Genomic DNA, 21,623 nt, shown 5'->3' with positions numbered 1-21,623 from the left:
TGCAACTTGGAAACATAGATTCAAGTTATCCTGAATTTATACTCTGATTAGCAGCAGTTACAAGTGGATTTTTAAAGGCAAAAAGGAGGGACAGGGAGTGGCCTGATACAAAGTTGTTTGTCAGTAATTCTCATTTGTTTGAGAAATAACATTGATTAGTGATTGGATATCCATTTTTAAGCTCTAGGGTGTGGGTTATGGTGTCGGGTGCAGCACTATTAATTTGTAGCTACTGTGGCAATAGCCAGTAGTTTCAAGACATCAATATATAGCTAAAGGGAGAAGTAGGATGTGATTGCTGTCTCATTTTAATATCTCTGGGCCTAGAATCTGACTCACATTCTTCAGATAAAAGTTCTTTTCTTTTCTCAATACTTTTAATATTCTGCTGGATTCAGTTAGCTACTATTTTATTGAGGTTTTGCATTTATACTCATAAAGGATATTGGTCTGTAGTTTTCTTTTCCTGTGATGACTTTCTTTGGCTTTAATGTAAAGGTAGTTCTGGCCTCATAGAATAAGTTAGGAAGTGTTCCCTCCTGTTCTATTTTTTGATAGACTTTGAGATGGTATGATAGAATAAAAATATATGTGTTTGGTTTTTGTCCATTGTCCCTGAAACAGAGCTCCCAAAACCCTTGGAATTTCTGGAGTGGTGGGAGTGTCTTTTGTTATTCAAAACTAGCCTCTTTTGACCACACCTGAATTTACGCTAATGAGGTGACTCTTGGCAGGCCCCTAGACAGCTTCCAGATGGCGGCTGATTGCCAGAGGAATCAACCGGGTGATAAGGGTTGAAACTTACAGCCCCTAGACCACCCCTGATCCTCCAGGAAGGGAAGAGACTGGAGATTGAGTTGCCACCAATGGCTACTGATTTAACCAATCATGATTACATCATAAAGGCTCGATAAAAACTCTTGAACAATGTGATTTGGAGAGCTTCTGGGTAGATGAATGCATCAATGTGCTTGAAGGGTGGCACACCAGAGAAGGCATGGAAGCTCTGTGTCCTATGTACCTCCTCCTTTGGCCGTTCATTTGTAATAAAGTGTAATTGCAAGTATAGCACTTTCCTCAGTTCTGTGAGTTGTTTTATTGCATTATCAAAGGAGAGGAGGGTTTGTGGGAACCCTATAATTTGTAGTTAGCAAGGCAGAATTGCAGGTACCCTTTGGACCCCATTTATAGTTATATTTGAAGTAGGGGCAATCTTGTGGGACTAGGCCTTTAACCTGCAGGATCTGTGCTAACTCCAGATATTTAGTGCCAGAATTGAATTCAGCTGGAGTCAGAGAATTGGAGAATTGGTGATTGTTTGGAAAATCAAACAGAAGGACTGATGTAAATTATTCTTTAGATGTTTGGTAGAATTTACCATTGAAGGAATTTGATCCCAGCCTTTTTTTGGCTGGGAGGTTTTTGATTACTGACTCAATCTCTTATTATAGGTCTCTATTTAGATATTCCATTTGTTCTTGAGTTAGTTTGGTAGTATGTATATTTCCAGGAATTTGTCCATTTCATCCAGGTTATCAAATCTGTTGGCCTACAATTTTTCATAGTATTCTCTTATAATCCTTTTTCTTTCTGTAAGGTTACTAGGAGTATCTCCTTTTTGTTTCCTGATTTTAATAATTTGTGTCTTCTCTCTTCTTATCTTGGTCAATCAAGATAAAAGTCTGTAACTTTTCTTGATCTTTTAAAGGGATCATATGCTTTCCTTGGTCTATTGTTTTTATATTCTTTATTTCATTTATCTGTTTTAATCTTTATTCCCTGCCTTCTACTTACTAGGTTTGGGTGTAGTTTGCTCTTCTTTTTCTAGTTCTTTAAGGTGGAAGGCTATATTATTGATTTGAAATAGTTTTTAATAAGAGTTTACAGCTGAACTGCTTTTACTATATTCCATAAGTTTTGGTATGTTGTATTTTTGCTTTCATTTATCTCAGAGTATTTCTAATTTCCTTTATGATTTCTTCTTTGACTCTTATTTTGCTTAAACTTGTGTTGTTTAATTTATACATATTTGTGAATTTTCCAGATTTCCTTCTACTCATTTCTAACTTTGTTCCATTATAGTCATATAAGACTCTTTGTATTATTTCTGTCTTTTTTAATTTATTGAGATTTGTTGTGTGGCCTAACACATGCCACATGTGCACTTGAGAAAAAAAAATGTATATTCTGTTATTTTGGGTGGAGTATTTTATATATGCCTGTTAGGTCAGGTGGCTTATTGTATTGTTTGTATGTTGTGTTTTCATTGTTGATCTTCTCTTTAGTTGTTCATTTATTATTGAAAGTAGGGTATTGACATCTCCAACTATTTTTGTTGAAATGTTGATTTCTCCCTTAATTCTGTCAATTTTTGCTTCATATATTTTGGGGCTGTGTTGGTAGGGGAATATGTAATTGTCATGTCTTCATGATGATTTGACCCACTTATCAGTAAACAATGTCCTTTGTTTCTTGTAATAGTTTTTATCTTAAATTATTTTGTCTAATATCCAGCTCTATTTTGGTTACTGTTTGCATTATATATATATAAATATATTTGTGCCTTTGGATTTAAATTGAATCTCTTGTAGATAGCATATGGTAGGATCATACTTTTTTTTTTTTTTTTTTTTGAGACAGAGTCTCACTTTGTTGCCCAGGCTAGAGTGAGTGCCGTGGCGTCAGCCTAGCTCACAGCAACCTCAAACTCCTGGGCTCAAGCGATCCTCCTGCCTCAGCCTCCCAAGTAGCTGGGACTACAGGCATGCGCCACTATGCCGGGCTAATTTTTCTATATATATATATATTTTTTTAGTTGTCCATATAATTTCTTTCTATTTTTAGTAGAGACGGGGTCTTGCTCTTGCTCAGTCTGGTCTCGAACTCCTGACCTTGAGCGATCCACCCGCCTCGGCCTCCCAGAGTGCTAGGATTACAGGCGTGAGCCACCGTGCCCGGCCTGGATCATACTTTTAAAAATCCATTCTGCCAATCTCTGCCCTTTGATTAGGGCAGTAATTTATTTATATTTAAGTAATTATTGATAAGGAAAGGCTTCTACCATTTTGCTATTTTTTTTATGTCTTATACTGTTTTTGTTACTCAATTTCTCTATTATAGTTTTGTTTTTTGTAAGATAGGTATTTTCTAGTCCATAATTTTTATTCCCTTGTTTCTTAGACAATATATTTTTACTAATTTTCTTAGTGATTGCCTTGTGAATTATAATTAACACTTTAATTTATAATAATCTTGTTTGAATTAACCCCAAATTAATTTCTATAATGTACAAAAACTTGGCTTCTATCTACCTCTCTTCCTCCTCTATGTTGTTATTGTCACAAATTACATCTTTATATATTGTTTGCCTAATCTGCATGGATTTATAATTTTTATGCAGTTGTCTTTTAAATAATATAGGAAAAGTGAGTTACAGACCATTAATACTTTTTTATTTACATATATAACCTTTGCCAGTATTCTTTATTTCTCCATCTTTATTTAATTTACTATCTGGTATCTTTTCTACTGTAATTTTTCCATTATGATTTTGTATAATTTTTTTAGTTGCTGCACTAGGGATTGCAAAATACAACTTTCACTTGCTTCAGTCGAATCAATATTTTATCACTTCAATTGGAATATGGAAATTTTATCAACATAGAAGTGCTTTTAGACTGTAGTTGTCTCATATATTATGTCTTTGTTTATTGAAAACTTCATCAGACCGTATTATATTCTTTGCTTTCAACCATCAAAGTATTCTAAAGAACTCAGGAAGATAAGAGTAGTCTGTTATGCTCACCCAGGTGTTTACTTCTGTTGTTCTTTCTTCATTCCTGATATTCCAGGTTTCCTTCCAGTATAGTTTCTTTTCTCTCTGAAGAATCTCTCGTAGACCTATTTATGAAGTCTCTTAGTTTTCCTTTACCTGTGCATGTTATTTCAAACCTTCATTTCTGAAGGATTTCTTTGCTGAATATTCAATTCTGGGTTAACAATTCTTTTCTTTCAGCACTTTAGAAAAGATCACTTCCTTCTGACCTCCCTGGTTTCTGATGACAACTCTGCTGTTTTTCAAATCTTGTTTTACTTATAGAAATGTGTTGTTTTACTCTGGCTTTTTCCCAAGAGTTTTGTTTGTAGTTTTTATTGGTTTGATTATGATATGTCTAGACATAAATTTCTCTGGTGTTATTTTTGTTTGGAGTTTGCGCAACTTCTTGTATCCGTGTCTCTTGCAGCATTTGGGAAGGTTTCCGTTATTATTTCTTAAAATATTTTTTCAGCATTACACTCTTACTCTTCTTTTCTTGGATTCTAATGACTTGAATGTTAGAATTTTTGTTATCTTACATATTCCTGAGGCTCTGTTCATTTTTCACCATCTTTCCCCCCTGTTTGTTTATATTTGGTAATTTATATTGATCCACCTTCCCATTCACTGCCTCTTTCCTCTGTTATCTGAATTCTGCTAGCGAGTCCACCCAGTGAGTTGGGTTTTTTTTGGTTATTCTACAATTTTCATTAGATTTTTATTTCTATTTCTTTGCTGATACTTTCTATTTTAAATTTTGTTTCAAGACTATTAGTGATTGTTCTTTTGAGCATATTCATAGCAGCTGCTTTAAAATCTTTTTCAGATAATTCTAACATCTGTGCCATAACATCATTGGTATCTGTTGATTGTCTTTTCCTATACAAGCTGATATTTTTGTGGTTTCTTACATGCCAAATAATATTGGATGGTATTCTGGACATTGTGTGCATTAAGTTATCAGATTCTGGGTCCTGTTTAAAATGCTATAACGAATGTTGATATTTTTGTTTTAGTAGGCAATTGACCTGGTTATAGGGTTGCCGGATTTAGAAAATAAAATACAGAATACCTAGTTAAATTTGAATTTCAAATAATGAATTATGTTTCAGTATAAACATGTCACAAACAAAAATATTTATTTTTTATCAGAAATTTAAATTTAACTGGCCATCTCGTGTATTACCTGGCAACTCTGCTTCATGAGTTTTAAGCCACAAGTTCTAACCCACCTCTGTGGGCTGTGGTTCCAATGTCAGTTCAGCTTTTAAAGACTTTGCTGTTCCATCTAGATCCTTCTGGGATCTGGACAGAAGTTTACTTGCTCAGTAATTATAGTGTTTGCCATATTAATTAGAATGAGATCGGTTTATGCTGAAGTCAAGGCTGAGCTCCTGCTCTTCTGTCTCTCCAGTACTTTCAGGATCTCTGAGGTGCTTCTCTTTTTGATCTCTTGGCCAGAAATCGCCCACTTGCTTCATTACCTGCTGCTTCAAGTTCAGAAGGACTTCAATTCTGGAGTTCTCTATCGTGCATTCCCTGCTTACTCTTTCTGGTTCATTCAAAGGATGCAGCACATTTTAGTCCTAGTGCAACACACAGCATCTTCTCTCTCACCTTGATATATTTTGAAGTTCCATCTTGATTTTGACAGCCCTATGAGGTTGTTAGAAACGGTGCATGGAAAGGAAATGCTGACACGTGCTATGATGTGGATGAACCTTGAAGACATTTTATACTAAGTGCAATAAGCCAGTCACAAAAGGGCAAATGCTGTATGATTCTACCTATGTGAGGTGCCTAAAGTAGCCAAATTCAGAGACAGATAGTAGGATGGTGGTTGCCAGGGGGCTGGGTGGGAGGAGGAATGGGTGGGTATTGTTTAATCGGTACAGGGTTTTAGTTTGGGAAGGTGAAAAAAATTGTGGGTGATGGTGCTGGTTGCACAACAAGATGAATGTGATTGATGCCACTGACCTGTACACTTAAAAATGGTTAAAATGGCAAATTTTATGTACGTTTTATCACAATTACAAAAACTGATGCAAAGCCTTTCAGCCACTCCCTCCATAGCAGCAAATGACCTCAGGGGGGAAAAACCTATAAGGTAAGTGCTATAATTTACCAATTTTACAGAAGATAAGCAGCCATAGGTTAATTATTTTGCTAAAAATTATACAGCTTGTTAAAGAGTTAGGATTTGAATTTAGGCAGCCTGTGTTCATATCCTGGGTTTTTAATTACTGTGTCACACTATCCACAGCAATGAGGAAAGGATCATGATTGTTTTGAATTGACCTAATGTTTAGCGCACAATATGGTATTAAGTAGTAGATACTCAGCATTGTAATTTGTAAGAGTTTCTCTCAGAGCCTATCCAAATAATAATTGATATTCTTCACTTATACTTTAGATCTTTCTTTGTGAAAGTGAAACAACAATGTATTGCTCTTTGTGTCTCTACTGCCTAATGTTTTTATACATAGTGGAAGCCCATTGGATGTGAATTTAATGAATTAATATAAATATATATATACGAGCAGACAAATTTCAAGGTTTTTTTTTTTTTTGTAGTTATCTTTTAAGTTTGATGGAAGAAAAGAGTAGAACAATGAAGTAATCCTTTTACTTACCCAAATTTAATATTTTGGCAGGTAACCTAAATTATTTTTCATCTTTACTTCCTCTATAAGAGTTGAACTTCCATTCTTTGTGGTAAAATGGATTCGTTGTGGTTCAGGCAATTTGTAGTCCTCCTCTGGAAAAATTTTCTTTTAAAGGTAAGTAGAGGTATCTGTGGGAAATGATCATAAAGGCTAATGAGACCAATAGGGAATTTTTAAAAAGCTCCTTCATTTTAGTTTATGGTATTTTTTTCTTTAGTTCCAAGACTGAAGGTAGGACTTCTAAATCTGAAGAATACTGATAGCGTGAGTTAATAGAATGAGTAATGAAATGTAGAAAAGAGTGAGAAAGACAAGCTAGGGGGCCATTCTTATTATAAAATGAAGCAGAACAATGTAAGCTTGTATTGAGTGTGTTTGTGCACACAGGCGTATAAGTACACATGTACATATATACACACACTCTTAGGTTAATTAACACAATCCTTTTGTTTCTCTTGCAGAGGCGGAATACAGTGGGTTTATTTGTGGAAATTGGCCTGATACTTATAGTTTCGGTATCGCTTTTGATGGCACGTAGAATGATAAAAAAGGAGTTTCGTAATGCTTCCACTTTTGATCCTCTTCCTTTGACACTGCCTGCTTTCCTCATTAATACTTCAGTAGTATATGAGTTGGTTTATGTGCCTTCTGAAAGTGATGTGGCAAGAAATATTACTGAGATGGTGAAAAGGGATTTAAATGCCAATTTTAAAGGTTAGAAAACAAACCTTTAATAACTAAAATTTTTCTGTAGACTCTATTATTAACTTTTGTTTTAGCAGAGTCATACTTCAGTGACTTTCAGAATTTGTGCATTAATCTCCTAAATATTACAGTATGGATTTTGTCAAATAATTTAAAATATATTTGTGGTATAATCATTATTGAAATATAATATTTAAAATTAAATGATTGAGTTACTAGCCAGTTTTCTAATTCTAAATCTTCTTTGTCTTGGATTATGCTTCTTCAGCTAGAGTCAGTACCTGGTGGGGTGCCAAGGGGACACCAAGTCTCAGGATGAATCAGGTAGTTTTTTCCTGGGCGCATAAACTTTACTTGAGGTCATTAATTTTCAACATTTTATAAAAATAATTACTTAAGTGTGGTACATGAATACATTTGAAAAGAAGATTAAAAACTGTAGAAGTATACGGAAAAAATGCTTATCTCCTTACCCCCCTTCTTAATCTATCCCCAATTTCTCTTCTTTCTCTCTTGCAGCTAAAAACACTGTCAGGAATTTGTGGAGAGGGATCAAGGTGGCTAACTAGATGTAGGTAGCGTGTGCCTCCTCTACAGAGAGGAACCAGAATAGTAAGTAGATACATTTTGAACAGATCATCTAGGAGAGAACACTAAGAGTCACCAGAAAAATGACAGGAAGTATCAAAAGTAAATAAGGTGAGGGTTGGAGGCTGCTTGCCTGGCTGGGGACTGGCTAAAAGCCAGAACTCCTGGATGCAAGAAAACAGTAAGACAACCCCCCCCACCCCCACCCCCGCAGGGCTCCACACTCTGAAATGAGTTTTTACAGTATTGGCTCCGGGAGAACCCATCGACCCATGCGGCACTTGGGCCAGTAACAGGGAGCTGCTTAGAGATAGTGCACAGACGTTGCTCCAGAAAGGGAAGCCACGTGGACTCCCACGGAGATCTGAGCCTAGAGCAGCTTCCGCTGGGTGCCGTTCTGAGAGCCGAGGTACTGGAGATCTGCAGACGTGGCTGCAGCCACCGTGCTGCTCCAAGGAGGTAGAGGGGAGGCCAGGTGCTGCCACGCCCTCTGGGAAGGTCCCTACCACCCTGCCTCAGGCTGCTGTTGAGACTGAGACAGGAGTGGACCACATTTCCCACAGCCTCTGACTCTCAATGCTTGCCTGGGAGAGGAACTCATCCTCTCTGGTCACAGGCCCAAGGCACAATTTTGAGAGTTTAATGCTGGGCTGCACCCTGCCCCCGAGCCCAATTCAGGCTGATGTGGCTGCAGTCTTCCCCCAGCTGAGGAGCGACAGGGAAATCAGGCTCTATTATGCATCCCTAGGACAACACCCACCATCTTGCAGCAGGCTGCTGTGAGACTAAGACATGCGTACGGCATTCCCTGGCATTCCCCGTAGCTTCTTGCCCATGCTGCTTGCCTGGAAGGTGCCTCTCCCACTCGGGTTGTGAGCTCATGGCCCGATTTTGAGAGTTTAAAGTGGGCTGCACCCAACCCGTGGGCTGAGTTTGGGCTGAGGGGGGACATGGACTCCAAACTTTCCTGTGCACACCTAGATTAACACCCACTGCCTTGCTGTGGGCTGCTGTGAGACCAAGCTGTGAGCAGACCACACTTCCAACAGCTTCTTGCCCATGCTGTTTGCCTGAGACAGGCCCCACCCACTCTGGTCTCAGGCCCACAGCTGATGCTATCTCGAGAGTTTAGCACTAGCTTCACAAATGTACCCAGGCCAGGGCCAGGCTGACACTACTGTAGCTACAGCCCAACTGAGGAGGGAGGTAAAGACTGTGAACTCCTTCATGCCCCTGGGACAATTCCCACTGCCCTGCTGTGGGCTGCTGTGAGACTGAGACTCAAGCAGACCACATTCCCCACAGCTTCTTGCCCATGCTGCATGCCTGAGAGGGACCCTGTCCTCTCTGGTTGTGGGCCCACAGCTGGCACCATTTTGAAAGTTTAAGGCTGGGCTACACCCTGCCCTTGGGCCAGGCATGGGCTGATGGCGCTGCAGCTACCTCCATGCTAAGGAGGGAGAGGGAAGACTGGGCACTCCCACAAACCCCTTGGACGATATCCATCACCCTGTTGTGGGCAGCTGTGGGTCTGGGGAGTAGCTCACCAGCCCAGCACAGCCACCAACACCACCAAAATGGATGCTTGGTTGCCAGTGAGTTGCTCCAGCACTGCTACTGCTAGACCGAGCAGAAGAAAGAACCTCAGAACTTGACGACAGCTCTTTTGAAATAATCCAGTCACGTATACACACATCACACCAGATTTCACATCAGTTCACATTAGAAAAACCTGAAAACGAATGTGAAGAAATCAGAAAATCAATTCAGGATCTGAATGAGAAATTTACCAAGGAGATAGATATCCTAATTGAAATACCAACAGAAATTCTGTAACTGAAAAATTCATTGAAAGAAATACAAAATACATTGAAAAGCTTTAATAATAGATTAGACCAAGCAGAAAAAAGAATCTTAGAACTTGATGACAAGTCTTTTGAAATAATCCATTCACTCACACACACACAAAAGAATAAAAAAGAATGAACAAAGCCTTCTAGACATCTGAGACTACATAAAGTGACTAGACTTATGAATTATCAATATTCTTGAGGGGAAGGAGATACCCAAAAGTTTAGAAAATCTATTTAAGGAAATAATCAATGAAAACTTCCCATCTAGCAAGAGAGTTAGACATCCAGATATAAGGAAGCCCAGCAATCCCAGGAAAATACATTGCAAAAAATACTTCACCATGGCATTTTATAATCAGAATGGCTGAAGTCAAAGTGAAAGAGAGAATTTTAAAATTAGCAAGAGAAAAGTGTGTAGTTACCTACAAAGGAAACTCAATCCCACTAACAGCAGACTTCTCAGCAGAAACTTTACAGGCCAGAAGAGAAAGGGATGGCATTTTCAAAGTACTGAAATAAAACAAACAAACAAAAAAAAAAAAACCTGTCAGCCAGGAATTTTACATTCTTCCAGAATTAACTTCATAAACGAAGAAGACATAGTCTTTCCCAGACAAGCAAACACTGGGAATTTGTCACCACCGGAATGGGTCTATAGTAAATGCTCAAAGAAGTCTTCAGCATGGAAACAAAAGGTTCATATTCACTATTATGAAAACAGATGGAAATATAAAACTCATAGATCTTATAAAACAATCACACGAAGGAGGAAGATAAAGGAATTAAATGGCAACATGACAGAATTTCAACCCCATTGAACGCAGAGATAAAAAGACAAAAAGGAAGAAACAAAGAATTTATAAATCAACTAGAAAACAATAACATGACAGGAACAATGCCTCAGATATTAATATTAACCTTGCGTGTAAGTGAACTAAATGTTCCACTGAAAAGATAGAGGTATTGGCAGAATGAATAAAAAGACATAAATCCAACTGTAAGCTACTTAAATGAAACTCACCTTGCTGTAAAGACTGTAAAGACACATAGAGACTGAAAGTAAAGGTGTAGAAAAAAGTATTCCATGCTAACGGAAAACAAAAATGAACAGGAGTAGCTATACTTTTATGATAAAACAGACTTTCAATCAAAAACGGTAAAAAAAGAAAAAGGTCAATTGTCTCAGGAGCTGTGGGTGGGGGAGGGGGGAGGGGAGAATAAGAGTCTAGGTGGAGGACAGTCCACACTCTTGTCATCTCTGACCGTGTCTCTGAAAATGACCAGGCTGTGGAGCCATGCAGATTACCCAGGACCCACTGGACCCTGTGATTCCTGCAGTTTGGGCCAGAGTTGGGAAATGTCTGTGTGGGGATGAGCAAGATGGAAGCTGAGGGATTGAGGTCCCCTCAGAACGACAAAGGCAACCAGGGGGGAGAGGAACAATATGGCGCCTGCTGGTTGGCTGTGGTCTGTGGGGCGGGAGGTGCTCCAAGGGGCCTGGGAGCCTAGTGTCCTGTCCACAAGAAGCTCTCTGCTCACTGGTGACAGCAGTCTCTTGGTTTATGTCAGCAGAAGGTCTCTCTAGCAGCTCAGGTGCCTCCCGCAATGGTCCCACATGCATGGGAGGGGGATTTTAACTGCGCCACCTACCTTTCTTGCTGGTCTCCAAGCCTCTCAGGGCTTAATCCCTGCCGATGCCTTTCTCCTTCCGGTTCTTGCAACCTCTTCCCATGGGATGTCCTGCAGGTTCAGGCACTCTTCCTTCCAACCTTCATCCGATCTTTGTTTGTCTGTCTGTTTTTTCTCTTTCATCTAAAACTACTCCTCACAGAGACGCTCTGGCTGGTGGTGTCTCTGGTCCAGCATCTTGCTCTGACCACCTTGGCTTTCTTTTTGTTATTAGTTATGTATTGTATTAAATTGTATACAGCATTTTTATTAGTTTGAAGCAAATGGAGTTTGTTTTAGCTCAGGTCCTTTGTGCTTGGAACTGGAAGAAAACTCCTGCCTTTATAACATCAGTTATAAATATGGTGGAACCAGTTCACTGGATTCTATTGAGAGGCAGAGATAGAGAAAACAGCATTAATCACTTAAAATTTTGGTGAAACGTCATATGTTTCTGCATATATAGAAAAAGGAAAATTCTAATTAATATTTTTAATTTAGTGAATGAAATATATAACTTTATAAAATTTTAGCCATTTTGAGAAGCGTGCAGTAGAATCATAGTTTTAATTTGCTTTTCCCTGATTACTAATCTGATTGTACATATTTTCATATTATTATTGGTCATTTGGATATTTTTTCTTATTGTTCTGCGACAAGCCTGTTCAAATATTTTGTTCATTTTTCTATTGAGTTGGCTATTTTTTTATTGATTTGTATGTAGGAGTTATTTATCTATTTAGTTGTTGATTATAGATATTGCATATCAGCTCTCCAAGGTTGTGTCTTGCCTTCGTGGTATCTTTTGGAGTAGAGTTGTTCTTAATTTTAGTAAAGCCTAATTTATCAGTCTTTTCTATTATGTTTATTGTGCTTTGTGTTCTTTTTAAATAACTTTCCCTATTCCAGAATCATGAAGATATTCTCCATTATGTTGAGGGAGGCTTTTTTGTATTGTGCTTTACAGGCATATATACAGTTCACCAGGAATTGGTTTTCTTAAATAGTGTGAGGTTTCATTTATTTTCACATTGATATGCATTTGACCTATTACTGTTTATGGAAAATATCACTCCCTACTACTATGAATTACCATTTTATCATGCAAATATATAGCTGAGAAGGAATCGATTTTCCTAATGTTGTGAGGTTTCATTTATTCCCATATGGATATTTATTTGACTTATTACTGTTTATGGAAAAGACCAATATTCTGTCTTACCATTTTATCACAAATTATTGATATATTCATAAGTGTATTTATGGGCTGTCTATTATGATCCTTTGATCCATTTGCATATTGTTATGTTGGTCTGATGCTGTCTTAACTACTATAGTTTTATTATATCCTGGTAAGCCTGTGAAGGAAGTTTTCCAATCTGTTCTTTAGTTGTCATGGCTGTTCTTCACCCATTGTATTTCTGTATAAATTTTAGAATCAGCTAGTAAATTCACATAAAAATTGCATTAACAATGCAACCCTATATGTCAGTTTCTACAGCAAAGATGCCTTTACAGCATGGATTTCTTTAAACCTTTGAATTTAAAAAAATTAATTTAATTAAAAATTATATTTATTTCTCTCACTTAATTTTTAAAAAGTTATATTTATTTCTCTCAATAATTATTTGTTACTTTATATAGAGGGTGTCAAAGACTTTAACATCCTATTTATGTTATAAATATTTTAATTCCTAGGGAAAAATTTTAGTTATTTAAGTTATCTGTATGTGTGTGTGAGAGTGTGGTTTTGTGAATGTGTATTTCTAAATTTCATACAGATTAATTTGTGAATGAGAAAAGTAGTTATGAATGTACAATATTTTTTATTGTACAACTTCAGTTTATTTTCTAAACTGTCATATTTTCCATAGAAATCAATTTGTCACTTGTTAATTATCTTAGAATACTCTTTTCAAAAAAAATCAGTAGATTTCAAAACACAGTTGAGATTTCCCCTGTCCTATTTACCTCAATATACAGTTATGGTAATGATTAGATATTCATAATGTGATATAGCTTTTATAGTACACTTCAGAATTTTTATGTACCCCCAATATCTATTAGGTGGTTTGTGATGTCAATTTTTAAGTAATGTCTTGAAATTTATAATATTACAATATTATGGTATTCATAATACAGACATCAATGACCATTAGACATTTCACATTTATGTGGATAATTTACTTAAATTATTTCTCTACAGTTCGAGGCTTTTCCTCAGAAGAAGCTTTTGAGAAGTACATTAAGTACAAATATAGGAAAGCTCACGTGCTGGCTGCTATTGTTTTTGATCATAACTTCAAAAACAGCAATGACAGATTGCCACTGAAGGTAAGAAAGTTTTATCTAAAGACCTGATAATTATATTTTTAGATTTCAGAGATTTAATGAGATACTGGTAACATCCCCATTTTATAAGTGGGAAAAATTGTAACTTGCCCCAGCTTATAACTGCTAGTTTATAAGAGCAAGAATTTGAATCCATCCCCAACTAATTTTGATACCTGTGCTATTAACCATTACCTTACACAGAAGAGAAGAAACAGTATCTGCAACCTTAAGGTCTTAAATTAATAAGTGAAGTGATAGTGATACAGAAAGATAGGTCTCAAAACTGGGGTCTGGCCTGAAGGCCAAGTGAGTTCTTGGCTTTGCATAGGGAAGAATCCAAGAGTGAGCCAACACAGTAGAGCAAAAGCAAGTTTATTGAAGTAACAGAAACAGAAGGAAGGCTTGCTCCATAGACAGAGCAGCGTCTATCTCTCAAAACGACAGAGAGTAGCACCTTGTGAGTTTCTGGAGTATTATTTTATGCCTTCTATTTAATTTTATGTTAAGCAGAGAGAGGATTATTCATAAGATTCTGGGAAAGGGGTGGGGAGTTCACAGAACTGAGGGTTCCTCCTCTTTTTAAACCATGTAGGGTAACTTCCCTGAGTTGCCATGGCATTTGTAAACTGTCATGATGCTGGTGAGAGTTTCTTTTAGTGTGCTAATACGTTATAAGCAGGTTATAATGAGCAGTGAGGGTAACCTGAGGTCATTTTTTATGGCTATCTTGGTTCTGGCTGGCTTTGGCTGGCTTCTTTACTGCCTCCTGTTTTATTGGAGACCTTGGTTGGGGTCTTATCACACAGCGCCGGCTGATTCCCTATCTCACCAGGAACTTTAGTAAGGCTACTAACTTTGCCAATCTACCTGACCAGGAAGATGCTTCCATCCCTGCAGATGGTAGTTAAGTAAATAAGCATATAGCCACATTAAAAAGATCTGGGGTAAAAGCAGATACATAAGCACTAGCAGAGATTCCTATATGAAAAGCTTCTTTCTTTCGAGTGAATTACTTAATTTCTCTCCTAAATCTCTGGGAACCCCTATTTGGCTCAGAATTAGAACATCTACAGATGCTGAGAAAGACTGTGGTATCCCTCAAGGAGGACAGAAAAGGACAGTGCTTTGAATTTGGTGACTTGGTGTGTCTCTTTACCAGATCTTATAGATGTGCTGCCTAGTGTTGAGGGAAATGATCAAATTATAATATCTATACATAGAGCCAAATCCTGCATTTAGGATACAAGTGTTTGACAATGAAATGGGAGAGAAATGAAAATAACTAGCAGGCAATAAGTGTTCTTTCTATCCCATTTCCTTCTCACTCTTTCCACATGTGCCTACTTTATTTGGTAACTGGTGCTGGGAAAATTGGATAGCCACGTGTAGAAGACTGAAACAGGATCTATGCCTCTCATCTCTCACAAAAACGAAGTGTAGATTTATTCTTTCTAGATCTGTACAAAATTATTTGAGTACTTTAATGGGGATCACATTGAATCTGTAAATCAGTTTGGGTAGTATAGACATTTTAACAATGTTGACTCTGCTGATCCACAAGCATATAAGCATGATGTGTTTTTCCATTTGTTTATATCCTCTGTGATTTCCTTCCTCAGTGTTTTGTAATGACCTTCTCTTTTTGAATTGAATTTGGTTGGAGTCCTGTGTGCACTTCCAGTACCTGGATGTTGGCTGCTTTCTCCAGATTAGGGAAGTTTTCATCCATTATTTTCTTAAATATATTTCTGGCCCTTTTTCTCTTTTTTTCTTTTTTAAATTCCTATTATGTATAAGTCATTTCTCTTGATAGTTTCCCATACTTCCTACAGGATTTCTTCATTCTTTTTTCTTTTTGCTCTTCTACATAACTTCAAATGTTCTGTCTTTGAGTTCACTTATTCTTTTTTCAGCTTGATTGAAACTGCTGTTAAAGCTTTCTAATGCATTTTTAAGGTTAGTCATTGTATTCTTCATATCTAGGATTTCTATTTTATTGTTGTTTTTATGTCTTTGTCAAGCCTCTCATTTTTGTTAATGTATCATTTTATAAATTTAATTTAATTTGTATCCATATATTCTTGTAGTTCACTGAACTTCTTTAAAGAGGCTTATTCTGAACAGTTTTTCTGTTATTTCATAGATCTCCCTTTCTTAGGGTGCTTTGTTTGATTTCTACTAGTTCCTTTTGGAAGTGTCATGATTTCTTGAGTCTTTGTAATCTTTGTGACCTTGCACTGATGTCTGCACATTTGAGGAGACAGCCACCTTTTCTAGCTTTTACGAGTGTTCTTTAGCAGGATTAGAACTTTGTTTACTATTGCATGTAATTCTGGATAGGCAATTTGTAAAGGCCCTGCACAGGCAGAGCTTGCTTTCTTGTTCTCCAAATGGCTGGAGCTGCTGCCTTTGCTCTGAATTCAGGTTGGCCACCTTGCTGGGCTCTGCTGTCCAGCAAGACCACTGCATGAGCTCTGCAATCAGGCTGAGCTGCTGGATAGGCACTGCAATTGCCTCTTACTGGGCTGGGCCATAGGGTGTGTTCCCTGCCAGAAAGTACTGCCATTTGAGTTCAGCAGTCAGACCCAGTTGCAGGAGGGGCCCCAAGGTTAGGTAGAGACACTGATTGGAATGAACAGGAGTAGCTGCTATGCTCAGTTGAAATGTATGGTTGACATTTGCTTCCCTACCTTAGTGGAGCCCTTAGGATGGGCTTTGAGGCTGGGTTGTGCACTAATTAAACTCCTGTGTGTAGCAAGTATAGCAACTACTCTTTGGTAAAATTTACTGTTCAGTCCTCTCCCTCCGTGGATGGAGTCTAGGGGGAGGCTCTGAGGTTAAACCAAGCACTGACTAAATTCCTTAGGCATGGCAGGTCTGTCCCTCTTTGGACAGGACCCATGGTAGAGTCTGAGGCTGGTCTTGGAGGCTGACTGTCTTGATATTCAAGCCAGGTAGAACTTCTCACCACTTCTGGGAGCAACCAGCTCAGCTGTGCGAATGGGCTGTGCTGTTAACTGGCACCTCTGATCAAGCACTACTGCTGGCAGGTAACAAAATTACCACCAAATCTGTGTGCTGGTCATTATGGACTCTATCTCCTTGCTTTGTTTTTTCTTGACCCCAAGTGATCTAGCTATGCCATTTTCCTTTACGTGATCTGTGAGGTGAGACTTGAGTGGGCTTCCTGAGAAGCATCTTGGATGCTAGGAAAGCTGGATGTCTGCCTCTGGGTCTCTTTCTTTACTGTAGAAATTGTGGGCCCTGGGGGATCCTCCCTATGTGGAGCTGTGCTGACTTGGGGGAGGGGGAGGGCAATGCAGTAAAAGTGAGACTGTTTCTCTTACCCTTTTAATGTACCTTTTATTCAGTTCTGTGGACTCATGCAGGTGACTTAGGCTTATTCCCAAGTTTTAGGGTTTTCATCCAGGTATTCTTGTCTGTGGATCATTGCTAATTGAGCTTGCTCTAGGAGGTAGTGAAGTCTGGGATCTCTTACTCTGCTGTCTTGCTGATCTCACCTTAATAGACTTTTTGATGTTTCTTTCACTCAGTAGACAGGACAATTATGGGTCTAGAAACTCAAGGTATACTGTTGTGTCTTTGAAATTCAGAAGCAAAATGCCACAAGATGAAAGAGGACAGATATAAGTTCAGTCACTTTCAAATTTTGACTGTGATTATATCACATGAGGTTTGCTACTTGTCCCTTGTGACAGTTATACCATAGTTTCTCATCATTTAGAACCCTGAGTTGCTCACTCTGTCCTCAATACACAGTTTTTAAATTTGCATTTTGTTTTCTTTTCACTGCTAAAATTTGCTTTTCAATGTTCATTGGTTTAAAATATTTGTTTTCTATTGTTCATTCTAGGTAAAATATCGCCTGCGTTTTAGTAATTTTAGTGAGCTCTCTAATCATTCATTGAAGTTCCTTAAAAGCCAGAGAAAAAAAGAGTGGAATACATCTATTCTCTTTCCAAGAATACCTACTCTAGGACCCAGAAACCCACATGAAGCAGACGGGGGAGATCCTGGTGAGCAGATCCTTAAGCATACTTATATTGTTATTTTTGTTGCATGCTAGCTGTCATTACTTGTATACCTCAGTTTTTTCCCAACATATAAGAAAGTTAGGCCAGGCGTGGTGGCTCACGCCTGTAATCCTAGCACTCTGGGAGGCCAAGGTGGGCGGATCGTTTGATTTCAGGAGTTCGAGACCAGCCTGAGCAAGAGCGAGACCCCATCTCTACTAAAAATAGAAAGAAATTATATGGACAGCTAAAAATATATATAGAAAAAATTAGCCGGGCATGGTGGCGCATGCCTGTAGTCCCAGCTACTCAGGAGGCTGAGACAGGAGGATCGCTTGAGCTCAGGAGTTTGAGGTTGCTGTGAGCTAGGCTGATGCCACGGCACTCACTCTAGCCTGGGCAACAGAGTGAGACTCTGTCTCAAAAAAAAAAACAAAAAAACAAAAAAAGAAAGTTGTTCATTCACTGTGGCAGTTAATTTTTTAAATTTAATTTCTATTGTAAAAACAAACATATAGAAAACCTTATATATTTGAAAAGTGTCTTTATATTATTTTAAATCATTTCCTTAACTTTGTATATTCATGCATTTATATAATCTTAGTTGGTAAATTTTGGCTTCTCTGGCTTACATTTTCCTATATTAACATGGCCTGTATACTTATGGTTCCATATTATTCTTTTGAGTTGATTAATGACTTTTAATTATGCAATGGTAATTAAAATATATTTTTATGTATGTGTGTGTGGGTATATGTGTGTGTGTGTGTGTGTGTGTTTATACCACATTTTGTTTATCCAGTTATTCACTGATGGACATTTAGGTTGCTTCCACCTCTTTACTGCAAATAATGGTACAACGAACATGGGTGTGAAAATATCTCTTTGAGATACTGTTTAATTCTTCTAGATATATATCAGGAAGTGGGATAGCTGGAATCTATGTAATTCTATTTTTAATATTTTGAGGAACCTCTATCATGTTTTCCATAATGGCTGCACCATTTTACATTCCCATCAGTAATGCACGAGGGATCCGGTTTCTCCACATCCTTACCAACATTTGTTATTTTCTGGTTTTCCTTTTTTTTATAGTGGCCATCCTAATGAGGGTGAGGTAACACCTCATTTTGGTTTTGATTTTCATTTCCCTGATGATTAGTGATATAGAGCACCATTTCATATGCTTGTCGGCCACTTGTATATTTTCTTTGGAGAAATGTCTATTCAAGTCCTTTGTCCATTTTTTAATGGGTATTTGTGTTTTGATTGTTGAGTTACAGGAGTTCTTTATACATTCTGGATATTAACCCATTATAAGATATGTGATATGCAAATATTTTCTTTCAAATCCATAAGCTGCCCTTTTACTCTGTTGATTGCTTCCTTTGCTGCACAGAAGTTTTTAAGTTTGATGTAGTCCATTTGTCTATTTTTGCTTTTGTTGCCTGTGTTTTTGCTGTTGTATGCAAGAAATCATTGCCAAATCCTATGTCATGAAGCTTTTCTTCTATATTTTCTTCTAAGATTTGTTTTTCATTTTTAGGTCTTATGTTTAGGACTTTAATTCCTTTTGATGTAATTTTTGTATATGGTGCGAGGTAAGGATCCAGTTTCATTCTTCTGCATGTGGATATCCAGTTTTCCCAATACCATTTATTGAAGAGACTATCCTTTTTCCATTATGTAGTTTTGGCACCTTTCTTGATCATATGGCCTTATATGTGAGAGTTTATTTTGGGCTCTCTATTCTGTGCCATTGATCTATATGCCTTACTTTATGCCAGTAACGTACTCTTTTTGGTTAAAGTATCTTTGTAATATGTTTTGAAATCAGAAAATATGAACCTCCAGCTTTGTTCTTTCTCAGGATTGTTTTGGCTACTCAGGGTTCTTTGAGCTTTCACACATGGATTTTAGGATGTTATTTTCTATTTCTGTGGAAAAAAAATTCCACTGGAATTTTGTTAGGGATTTCACTAAATCTGTAGGTCTCTTTGGGTAGTATGGACTTAACAATATTAAGTCTTTCAATCCCCAGATACAGAATATGTTTCTACTTATTTGTATCTTTTAAAATTTCTTTTAGCAGTGTTTTTATAATCTTGTATAACATTTCATTCATGTCCATTTTGTTGAGCATTATACCATAATGAATTTGCATCAGGCTTTCCAAGTTACTTATAAGATTTCTTACCCATGGGAGTTTTGATATAATTTTTGAAATGGTTAAAACTGAAAACTTTCCTATATTGTGCAAACTAGGGTTTCAATCCAGCATGCATTCCTTTGTTTATAAGGTCCATCTCCAGTGTGTGTTACCCTGTATTTTTGAATGTATGTGAGAGAAATGAAGGTGTTCTCACATTCTGTACATTTATAGAGCTTTTCTCAGAAATAAGTTCTTTCATGATTTCAAATGGAAGTAGAATACCTGGAGGCCTTACCACATGTTTTCATTAATAAAGCTTTTCTATACTGTGAAATCTTCCATGCTTTCAAAAATAAGTGGAAGAACTGAAGGCTTTATCACATTTCTTATACCCTGATAGTCAAAGGGTATTTCTCCAGCGTCAATCATTTTTATGTCCTTAAAAGCACTAGGAAAATTGAATCCTTTAATACCTTTCTCACATAAAAAGAGTTTCTCTCATAAAAGTATGAGTTCTTTTATGTTTCCATATATTAGTGCACATGCCTTCTGGGAGCAGCCAGTGCTGAGTGAAGTGTGGTTGGCAAAGATGATTCAGGCAATTCTGGTTTTCAACAACCATAGGAAACCATGGCTAGTCCACTTCTACCAGCATTTCCCAGAAGAAATTAAACAGCAGATTGTTCAAGAGACTTTCCATCTAGTCCTCAAGTGAGATGACAACATCTGTAACTTCTTGCAGGGTAGAAGTTTGATTGGTGGCTCTGACTACAAACTGATTTACCAACACTAGGCTACCCTCTACTTTGTGTTTTGTGTGGATTCATCAGAGAGTGAATTTGGGATCATGGACATCATCCATGTTTTTGTGGAGACTCTGGATAAGTGTTTCAAAAGTGTGTGTGAACAGGATTTGATCTTCCACTACATCCTCTAGGAGGTGGTGATGAGTGGGATGGTGTTGGAAACAAACATGTATGAAATCGTGGCTCAGATTAAAGCTTAAAACAGGCTGGAGAAATCCAAGAGTGGCCTTTCAGCAGCCCCTGTGTGGGTTGTATCTGCTATGAAATGACATCAATCTGCCTGAGATTCCTTGGAACATCAATATCGGTGATCTCAACATTAAAGTCCCCAACCTGCAAACATGAAAAAAATGCTCAACATCTCTAGTCATCAGGGAAATGCAAATCAAAACCACAATGAGATATCACCTAACTCTGTTGAGAATGGCTTTTATCAAAAAGTCCCAAAACAACAAATGTTGGCATGGATGTGGAGAGATAGCAACACTCATACACTGCTGGTGGGACTGCAAACTAGTACAACTTCTATGGAAAGTAGTAGGGAGATTCTTCAAAGAACTAAAAGTAGAACTGCCATTTGATCCAGCAATCCCACTACTGGGTATTGACCTAAAGGAAAAAAAGACATTCTATAAAGAAGACACCTGCACTTGAATGCTTATAGCAGCACAATTCACAACTGCAAAGATGTGGAAACAATTCAAGTGTCCATCAATACATGCATGGATTAATAAAATGCATACCTTGGAGTACTACTCAGCCATAAAAAATGGTGAATTAATACCTCTTGTATTAATCTGGATGGAACTGGAGACCATTCTTCTAAGTGAAGTATCATAAGAATGGAAAAACAAACACCACATGTACTCCATTAAATTGGAACTAATTGGTTAACCCCTATGTGCACATATGGAAATAACATTCATTGGGTGTCGGGCAGGTAGGAGTGGGAAGGAGGGGGTGGGTAAAATCACACCTAATGGGGGATGGGCATGGTACC

General features: G+C 37.6%; 1 pseudogene; it reads left to right on the top strand.

Annotated features, from left to right (window-relative positions):
• Window positions 1-20,406: 20,406 nt before the first annotated feature.
• Window positions 20,407-20,968, top strand: LOC138394070 (AP-3 complex subunit sigma-2-like; annotated as a pseudogene).
• The last annotated feature ends 655 nt before the right edge of the window (window positions 20,969-21,623 follow it).

This window comes from Eulemur rufifrons, chromosome 14 (assembly GCF_041146395.1).
Source record: "Eulemur rufifrons isolate Redbay chromosome 14, OSU_ERuf_1, whole genome shotgun sequence".
Classification (NCBI taxonomy): Eukaryota; Metazoa; Chordata; class Mammalia; order Primates; family Lemuridae; genus Eulemur; species Eulemur rufifrons.
Note: the sequence above shows the minus strand (reverse complement) of the source record. Positions and strands in the feature narration are given on the sequence as shown.